This window comes from Polyodon spathula, unplaced genomic scaffold (assembly GCF_017654505.1).
Source record: "Polyodon spathula isolate WHYD16114869_AA unplaced genomic scaffold, ASM1765450v1 scaffolds_3961, whole genome shotgun sequence".
In the NCBI taxonomy this organism is placed as follows: domain Eukaryota; kingdom Metazoa; phylum Chordata; class Actinopteri; order Acipenseriformes; family Polyodontidae; genus Polyodon; species Polyodon spathula.
Window position 1 is genome coordinate 1 of NW_024475418.1, and position 10660 is coordinate 10660.

At 36.7% G+C, this 10660-nt stretch overlaps 1 long non-coding RNA gene across 1 annotated transcript; it reads right to left on the reverse strand.

The window, feature by feature from the left end:
* Nucleotides 1-177: 177 nt before the first annotated feature.
* Nucleotides 178-3180, reverse strand: LOC121312555. The gene is made up of 3 exons (XR_005949869.1): nucleotides 3106-3180; nucleotides 2671-2706; nucleotides 178-330 (listed from the first exon to the last, which is right to left on the reverse strand). It is a non-coding gene; the product is annotated as an uncharacterized LOC121312555 (long non-coding RNA).
* Nucleotides 3181-10660: the final 7480 nt, after the last annotated feature.

Consider the following 10660-nt stretch of genomic DNA (forward strand, 5'->3'; position numbering starts at 1 on the left):
TGGGGCTGTACTTACCTTCTGCATTGAGATAAACTGAAGAGCCATGGCTGATGTTTTTCACATCTCCTGGATTCTCATTCCCATACATGCAGGTATAGCTTCCAGTGTCATTCTTTGTGATGTCTTGTTTTGTAAATGTGACAGCTCCCCTTCCTCCAGGCTCCCTCAGTGAGCTGATCTTCTCTCTGTTTTTATATAAATGGAACCAATTCCTCTCCTTGTTCTCTGCTTGTTCTCCGTGCTCAGCTGATATCACACATTTGAATGCAACCTTCTCCCCTTCCACTGTAGATGTTTTCACTATTTGAAGTATTGCTGCACGGAGTGGCTCTGTGATCATTTGGGTAACACATGGAAAGAAATACACGTAAGAGAGAGCAATCTGTTAAGCAAATATAATTTTAGCATATATTATAGATGTGATTAGCAATCATAACAATAATAATACCTGTGGATGTGTTCAACCTGTATTGAACATGCTGATATCAAAACCCTAAATAGCACACATGACTTGAAATGATTGATCCAATAAGAATATTCAATACATTTTCACCTTCTTATTTGTACTGTTAACACTGACTTTCACAAACACAGGTGTACATAGATCATGTTATTTAATATACATTGGAAAAATCTGTGTATTTCATTGATAGGCTCTGATGAGGATTATTCTATATTTCTGTAGTGTATATCTCTTTTAAAAAAATTTAAAGGCATTTACCATTTTAATAAAAAAGCACAACATTTCAAAACAGTGTTTATTCAAAAAATAATTGTTTAAATAATGATATTAACCAGGTTTCTGTAGTTAAAAAAAAGTACATTTTTAAGTAACCACATTTATGTATTTTAATTTTCCTGACGAAGGATTCAAACTCAACTTGAAGTTATTTGAGTAAAGACCAGTGTCTTTATCAGTATGATATGAAGATACGAGCCAAAGCATTTGTCTTCTTGACTTTGTTTCTCCATAGTTTCATCTTTATGACAGAAACTAAATATTAAAAGGTCTAGATGGTAACGTGGGGTATGTTATTTGGAAGATTTTTAGGGTCGATTGCAGCGTACCAAAGTTAGCCCACTTGATGCGTCTAACTGGTGGATTAAACAGATTTAGTCCACTTGCTTGGACTAAAGTTAGTACACTTGTTAATCCCGATTTCAGCGTACCAGAAGATAATCACCACAGGTGGATCATCCGCTAAATCGGACTAAACAAGATCCTGATTGCAGCGTACCAAATCGGACGTGAGATGATCCTGTTCAGGTGGACTAACTTAGTACAATGAAGTACAAAACTGACTTGTACGCTTGCTCGTCCTACGTTTGTACACCACATTTTAAGACGAAGACAGCGCCTTTATTCTCTGAAATGACATCTAAAAACTAGTGAAGCAAAAAGTGAACCCTTCTGAACCTCAATCTGAACTCTTTGCAGTATTTAATTCAGTAAGCTTCGGTTGTCGTGTCACAGAACTATCCTTAATAAAATTTACAATTGCACTATCTAATGCTATAATATACCTTAATATATTGCTCTTACACTATATTAAGCAGTTCTTCGTGTTCTTCATTTTCTTAGGTAGACAGGGAATGTATCTGAATAGTTTAAAATACACTACCAGACCCATGAGGCACCCCATTTTTCCTTTTTGTGTCTAAATTTATTATGGTTCGGAACAATAGTGTTCTGGAGAGACTGCTTTCATTAAAATCTTGCAACAAACTTGAATAAAGTGCTGCACAATAAGAGCCTGGTGTATTTACAGAAAAAAAAGCATGTTTGATGTATTCAATTTAAACTGGATATTGTCAGTGTAATGTGTATAAAATATAACACCACATTAGAACTTCACCGCTCAATGTCACGCTGCAATATGTTTACCGCAAGTGTCAAATGCAAGTATGAATCCATGGTGTGGAATGTGCATACAAAGACCAGAGATAGGCTACAATTATATTTTACTATAGGTGTACTTTTTACTTAAATGTCTTTGCCGAATCATGCCTAATGTATAAAATGCTTTTTTTACCATTTTTATCATTATATAGATATGAAGATTAGCTTTTTTCATACCTTTTGCATATTTCTGACTTTTTTTGCCGGTTCCATACCTTCAATGGATTTCTTTTTTCCTTTGTTTTAATCAAATGAAAGTAGTGGCAATGTACACGGAAATGTCTGAGTTTGTCTTTGCACTTTAAATTGTGGATTCCAATCTGCATTTGTAATGTTTGTTATGGGTTAGTCCTCATTATAGCTCTAACTTGTTACACTTGCTCATGTCAGCTAAACCAGTTTTCAGGATTAGCTTTTTGGTACGCTGCAATCAGGACTAACTTAGTACAGATCTGCAGGATTTGCTAGACTGCTTTTTAGTCCACTTGATGTGGACTAAGTCACTGGTACACTGCAATCGACCCAAAGTTTTTAATCCAAATGATCACTTGCATTTTTTTTTTCTGAAAAGAGAAAGGCATCCCTTAATGTGTGTGTTTATTCTTGTAGGACAAATGGTGAGAAAGATACTTCAGAGTAAACGGCCTTGTGAATTTCACCCTAAATGTTCATTTCTACTGTAATCAGGCATTAACTATTAATCATTGTAATCTGTAATCAAGCATTAATCATTGTGTCTTAATATGTGAGCGTGTCAGAGACACACTTACCTGTGGAAACCAGCAGCACGTCTCCAAGTGCAAAAACTGAAAAACAAATTCATCATTTTACAAACAAGAAAATGAACATCACATTTACACACATAAAAAAGTCATCAAAGAAAACATGCCTACATAGCATGCTTAATTTCACATTCCAAGTCATTTTAAAATGCTGTTCAATTAATTTCTGAAACTAACAATATACAGCTCATCTATCTATAACACAACTAAATGTGCACACTATGAGATTCTAATACAGCAATGGAAACTCATGCATGATAGAAATGTGTGCTTCCATATACACATGTAATAATCAAATGACTATCTAAAATCATGAAAAACAAAAGATTATTTAAAAAAAATAGGAAAAGTGTATGCACTGTACACACATAACAAAAAAGCAAAACAAACAAAAAAAAAAACTTTGAATAAAATTATACTTACACAGCACTATTAACTTAAATTTGCAAGTCATTTTTGCAAACTGTCCAGTAACGACTTTGAATATAAATGTCATCTATTTGTAACACAACTAAAGAACACAGTAATGGAAATACCACAGCCTCCTGAATAGATAGAGGGAGATAATACTGAGCCAGTGTTTCCGTTCCATGTGTATATAGCTGTTTGCAATAAACTGTTTTTAGCAGTTCTGATAGTGTCTGTGTGACAGGCGTTTTTTCATCTTTTTACATTCATCTGTTGCAACCCACACTCCAGGCTATAAAACTGATGATTCTCCTTCCTGCTTTCAGTGCCACGCTTTCAGTCAAATGAAGCTCTAACTGTATAAGAGTAGTAAGCAGCCATACAATGCACATAACAGGATCCCTTCACTTATAACTCCACGGTTTATAGTAGGCCATGAACTAACAGCATCATTTCAAACCAGATATTCCTTGAAAAAAGGATGTTGCCCAGATAGACCAGACAGATGGTCCATGAATCATTTCATCAGATGCTGGAGTTTCAGCTGCATTGTATAAACCAAAGCTGAGTCGATTCAGTTTATTTCATTCATTTTCATTCATGTATCAATATTCAAAACCCAGGCGCGGGAAGTTTCGGATCTATTTCCGACCACCCTCCAGCATTTTTTGGCATGGTTGACGGATCAAGATCCTTGTACACCAGCAAAGGGTGTCATCACATCCTTGAGAAGGTGTTAAGAGGGGGTGTGGGGGTGGCATCTTTTAAAACAAAGTGGCGAATTACCAATGTGGCTCATTTTTGACGCATTTTTTGGAATTTAAATTGCTGTGTGTGTGCTTAAGATAAGGAGTTGTGTTTTCCTGACTTTTCCTAAATATATGTACTAATTACCCTGACAAAGAAAGAATCGTGTAGCTGCAAAAATTAACAAGATAAAATACTGTCGTACCTATTCCAACCAGGCGTGGTCAAATTGACTGTAATTTATAACTATATATATATATATATATATTATTATATATATCATATATTATATATATAAACACCCCTATTATAACAAGTTAGAATGCTTTGCCAATTTGCGTTCCTCATTCTTGTACTTGCAGTCGTATTGTCACACATCTCTAGCGTACTGTCCTTCCAATCAAGTGAGGTTGACATTGATCCATTAATAATGAATAATAAGTAATATAATAATAATATCTCTATAGGCACCTTTTTCACATGGGGGCCATCCATCACAAAGAAAGCGCCTTAAAGATGTATGGCGTGCACTGGGCATTATAATGGAAGAGTCACTTGCGATAGAAACATTGTAGTTAAAACATGTCATTCGTAGGCATGGATCACACGGAGGGTAAGGAACCTTGCTCAAAGGAGCCGGGTCACACAAATGAGGAGTCAGAGTGGGCATAGGTGGGTTTCTTTCTGGTTACAAGCCACCTGAACGTTAACCACTGAATAACCAACTACCTCTACACTTTGCCAGCCACTCCTAATGACACTGTGATTAGCTCTCATCAATTCACAACAATATCAAATCTGACGAGCTCATCGCCGGCCAGGCTGTCTTCACTGGATACTATAAGTCACAGACACACACGAAAAGTGTTTTTCTAAGCAATACAGTGTTACCCCCCTCCCCCCACCCCCACTACCCATACACCCGTGCAAATGGAGTTGCTAAGAACAGGACAGAAAGAGTGTTTGGATTACTGAATATGTTTAGTCCAAACAGAATTATATTGCAGCAGAGTAGAAACGTACAATCGCGGTAAGTGCAACTAATTGACATATTTTTGAAAAGCATATCTGTTGCATTTGTGCCAAGCACTTAGCCTTTGTAAACGATTGTTACATGAAGCCCATTTTCTGTGCCAAGATGTGTTTTATATTGATCTCATGTCATTCATGTTCATTTTGGATTATGAGTATCTTGGTATAAACACATAGCTTCGGTTTGCCGTGCTTTGTCATGTAGCTATAAAACCAATTGATAAAAAATAAAAAAAAGGATACTTACGGTGTTTCACAGTTTGTAATTTTTTTATGTTACTGTATATACCCAACATTTATTTTCAAATGTTTGTTCATTTCCTTTTTACTGGTGTGCTGGCTCTTAAAATGCATGCGGTGTTCATGTGTATATTCCAATTAAAAGGTTTTGCACTGTGGTATGTTGTGTTTTTTCATGTTAATTTTTTTTTTTTGATTAAATAAAAAGCTGACTGTTTTAAGGTTGTGTGTGGCCTGTGTTGGTTTATAAGGTCCGTTTTAAACAAACAGGTGCTGTTCACCCCCTTTAAAATAATGCTAATTTGTATGACTTGTGTAAGCAGAGTTTTGTCCCAAGCTCTTAGAATTCTACATTCAATCAAAGTAGCAGGTGGCGCCCATAAGGGGAAGAGAGCACAAGCCACTCTTTTCCCATCCCACAGAAGGAAGTTGTGGTAGGGCTTGCTGTGGTGATGAGACGACCATCAATTATTGAGATAAACCTGTCGGGTTGGAAAGTGGAGTCAACTAGTTGTTTACAAAGTATGAATACAAGTCTTGTAAAAGTGTGTTTTAGTCACCTTTTCCAATCTCGTTTGAATTGACTCCATGGATATCTTTAGCTTTCTGTATACAAACAGTGCACTGAGCTGGACTGAGGCCTTGTGCACAGTCATGTTTGATCTCATTGCTGTCAGATTGTAATTCGGAGGGTACTACCAATTCGTGGTTTTTAGTAGTTTTTTGATGTCAAAAAAACCATTTTTTTCTCAGTTTTTTTAACCATTTTCCAGCTTCATGTTTTTTCTTTTATTTTTTTTTTTTTTTTTTTTTTTTTTTTTTTTTTTTTTTTTTTCCACCAAACCATATAACATAAATACACAACAATTACCCCATGTTTTACTCCCCTTCTCTTTTTTTCTTCTCGAGGATGCACACAATTATGTAGGGTAATATGTCCCTGGTATTCAAGTAACAACAAAGAAAAGATTTCGATTAGTCAAGGTCTGCGTTTGTTTTTCTCACAACCAGGTGTTCAATTTCTGGGGTTCGTGTAAAGATGCTGCTTTATATAAATAATATTATAATTATTTGGAAATATATTTACTTAAATTATAATTATGATTTTTCCTGACTACCACTAGGACGACCTTATTTTTAATAATAGTAAGTTAATATATTTTATTAATCATTCAATTGTTTTGTCCTTTCCTTAACATCATTTCAATTTCAGAAGATGGGCAGCTTGGGTTTTTTTTTAAATAAACCAGATCAATTGACCTGGTCATGAGGTTGGTTCTAAAAAAGTTTACTGTGTGTGGTCTATAAAAACAACAGGTCGTAGTCTGGTGGCTGGGGGCCTGGGGGTGTGGTTAAAAACCCCTGCATCTAATCTTTAAATATTTTTTTTATTTATTTTTTTTATTTGTATTATTAAATTTTTTTTTTTTTTTTTCTTTTAAATTTTTTTATTTTTATTTTTTTTTTATATTTTTTTATCCAGGCTGCACACAAGATACTCCACAACAGGAATATTTATCTACCGTCACAGCCCTTATCGCTGTAATCTAGTATGACTGAAGTTTGGTGGCAGTTAAAACAAAGAGACCCCTAAGAACAAATTTGAATGCCCCAGAAGCAGAGGACAAACACTTCGGAAGTGGTGCCAATCTTAACTAGGCCTATGGCGTAGAAAAACTTCCAGTTGATTGGTATAAATAGTCCTAGCAAGTTAGCTTGTTCTACATTTAATCTGAGGTGAGAGTAAGAACATGTACAGAGCTCCCCCCTCTAGCAACTCCTGGACCAGAAGATAACACTGCAACCTTCCAACAGAAAAATAGCTTTTGGGTATGTCTTTTCAGGTGGTTTCTTCTGTTTCCTAACAATGGGGTTCCGTCTCCCGTGCAGTTTCCCTGTGTGTAGTGTCCCCGAGCTCTAAGTTCCCCCACTCCAAAATCCCGTAATTGTAATAGAACAGTGGCTACGCTAACCAGCAGTGCAAACTGCCTTCGATCAGGGGCCAGGCACTTAAAATAGTGATGCCTATGCTAGGAGAGAGGGGGAACCACGTAATTACCTTTACTTAAAAAGAAAAAAAAACCTGAAAAACCTGAACCCAATCCACCTGATATACACAGACACAGAGGTGGACCTAAAATCATTACCCGTCCCTCTATAATTGACCTGGTTAAATTTCTGTTTCACCCAATAACAGAGAAAAATCTTTCACAAATCAATAAAAAATCACACTGTTTGTTATAATTAGCGTTTAGCACACGAAAAAATAGTTAACAAAAAAAAAAAATATTCCAGCCCACAAAGATTATATAGAGACAATTCCAAAAGTCAGTAAGATCTATGGATAAAAGACATGGGAGCCAGAGTACCTAATTGCCATGCATATGGACACCGCACCGCCCTCCCCACCAGACACTTTGTAAATAAAAAATATATCTGGTTCCCTATCAATCCCTTTTTCAAACGGATCTGAAAAAAGAAGAAAACAGCAGGAAACATAACACCCAGGCAACCCACATGTCAGCTAAAGACTTCCCAACCCGTAAGCCGGACACACACCAAGATATGACCTCCGCAGCACAGTACAAAAGAGAAAAAAACAACCCACCCCAAAGGCAGAGCAGGACACAAACTCCCACACTACCCAGTTACCACAAGTGTAAGACAACCTAACATCCAGTTCACTTCTGGGGCTGAAGGGCTGAGGGGGCCAACAATACATCATTCTCAGAAACACATTTAAAACAAACCGCTCCTATTTTAGGTTTCGGGCGGGCCAATTTGACCACTTTATTTTCCAATGAGCTTACATATATTTTTTCCCTTTTTTTTTCCTTTTTTCTTTGGCCATTTTATCTTGTATAATATTTTATGGTCTTTTTTCCTACTACTTATATACATAAAACAGAACCTTTGAGTTTTTATTTTTTAGAACAGGTCATTGTACAAATAAGTTTTAGTTGCACTGTGACCCTGGGGTAGGCGTTTTAGTCTATGTAGATTTGTGTTGTGTGTGCAGGAATAACACAACTGTTTCCAATTGTTTATTTTATTATTATTACACGGTATTATTACATCTGTGCTGCTCCTCTCTGGCAATGGCTGCACGCTGTCTGATATATTTTAGTAAACTAAACAAAAACCACCCAATTATATCTAGCAGACGTGCAGGCCTAATTATTCACTTCACTGCGTCAGTATTTTTGCAACACAAACACAGCATCTCACTCTCACTGGTAGAAAATACACAACTAGTATGACTTAATACTCCAGAATGAGGAGCTCCCCGGCCCTGGCAGTCAAAGAAATTTTTATCCAAATCACCAAGCTCCACAAGCTCCTTGTACAAAAGAGAGCATAAAAAGTAAAAAACCTTTGCAAATAAACATTTAATCAATGTTAATCTAAGAACGGCTTGTTTAAAATTAGTTTGACAATTGCATCGGGTCGGGGGTCATATGAGACCCAAAACATAAACCAGATGGTACTAAATTCCATGAACATAAAAATGGCGGGTTAAAACTAAACACAAAAAACGTACTAAATAAAACAAGTCTCTCCTCCCTGCTCTCTGCTGACACATCACCAACCTTTGGGCTATTAACCAGTTATCACGATGTTTTTGGCATAGACTGCATTGGTGTGCTTCTTCTGTGCTTCTCGCACTCGGCCCCGCGGCGGGAAAAAACTAGAAACTTTGCGCAAAAACATTGTTGGACACCTGAGGTCTTTTAGTAAGAGCGATGAGGGTCCTCATAGATCCTCTAATGCGTGTGGTTTACAATCTAGGAAAATTATATCCTCATCCCCTCACAGGTTGATCGGTGATGGAACAAACAAACAACCACAAAAAAAGAGCCTCTAAATTATTTGTCAAGCCTCCTCTTGAATAACCGCAAAAGCAAGCCTTATAGGCACATTTTCTTCATTTTACCAAAAAACCAAACCAAAACAAAAAACCAAAAAAACCACACAACCAAAACAACCAAAAACGCAGAAAACCCAAAACAAAAAACAAACCCCTCAACCCCCCCCAAAAAAAATCCAGAAGGCAAGCCCCTCCCCCCTCGAAGTGCCAAGCAATGGCAGTGGCGTGTTAGGCTGTTTCAATCACATCAGACATCCTCCCTCCGGTGGGGAATCAGTCTGTCCTGCTGTGCTGCTCTTGATCCAATTTCAAACCAAAATGCCCTTTTTTTTGTCCAAATCTCGAAAAATATTAACTGAACCATGACACTGTTTCCTGTACCCACTTTTTATTGATATTTAGGTGCCACTTAAAAAACACACTCTTATAGATCTATATATATATATCCTATCTATCTATATCAATATACTTATCCTTATATTAATATACTCCTGTTACCATCAAAAACAGTCTTAGGACTAATTTTTCTCAGGGTGGAGGGTTACATAATATATAATATTTATTTTTTTTTTTTTTTTTTTTTTTCCCCATGAAAAAGCTATTGTGTGTAATGCTTAAAAAAAAAAAAAAAACAAGTAATCCCATTTTTATAACCAGTTTCAAGGTCAATAATATAGAATGACCCACTCAATCCACTAAAGTTAATCCAAAGGATTTCGGCAATAGAACAAATTCATGGTTACCCACAACCAATAAACCTCACAAACTACAACAACTGCAGGGTAAAGAATGTGTCTTATTAACCTTAAAAATACCCTAAAAAAAAAATACAACAATCTTATAATATTAAATTAAATAATACATTAAAATAATATTAACCGTTATAATTACATACCAGCACTAACCCCCTGTCGTAAGGGTTTATTTCTTACACACACAAAAACCAACAACATAACACCACACTGACCGGAACATGTCTAATGATATTGAAAAACACTAGAACAACTTAACTTCCACTACGTTATCAGAATCACAGAAGCATGCAGAGAGGAAAAATTCATGCCCCAGTCCAAAACACTAGACATCCTCTATTATCAATCCTATCAATGTCGTTTGTCTTCTTTTTACTTATTTATTTACACCCTCTTCTGTTGTAAAGGTAGTAACAACTGGCAATGTAGGGCTTCGTGGAATCAATCCAATTTCACGTCTTGTGTCCTATAATATAACAATCCTTCCTTTGTGGTACTCTGATGGTTTGCGAGCTGCAAGACCATGACCTCCAGGGCAGGACTTAGTTCCCGTTTTGAGGACACACGAGCACAGGTCGCCCCAGACAGCTCCCACAGTCCACCTCCCGAGCGGACTCACCCACACCACCGATAGGTCACCCCGAAACAAGACCACCAACACCTGCTGGTAATGCAGCTCAGACTCACAACACAACAAGCAATGAGAACAGAATGGATTGTTCTCAAAACCACCCCTGACCTGCTATAACAACAAAGCAGCCCAAATAAATGCGTGGCCTGAGGGGAAATCGACGTGAACTAATACACTAACAGAAAATGAATTATTTTTTGTTAGACGTTAGGACAGAAGAAGAGAAATCCAATTCTAACTCACCAAGCCATCACTGTGCAAAAAAAGCAAGGCTTAAATGCAGTGTTTAATTTTAGCATT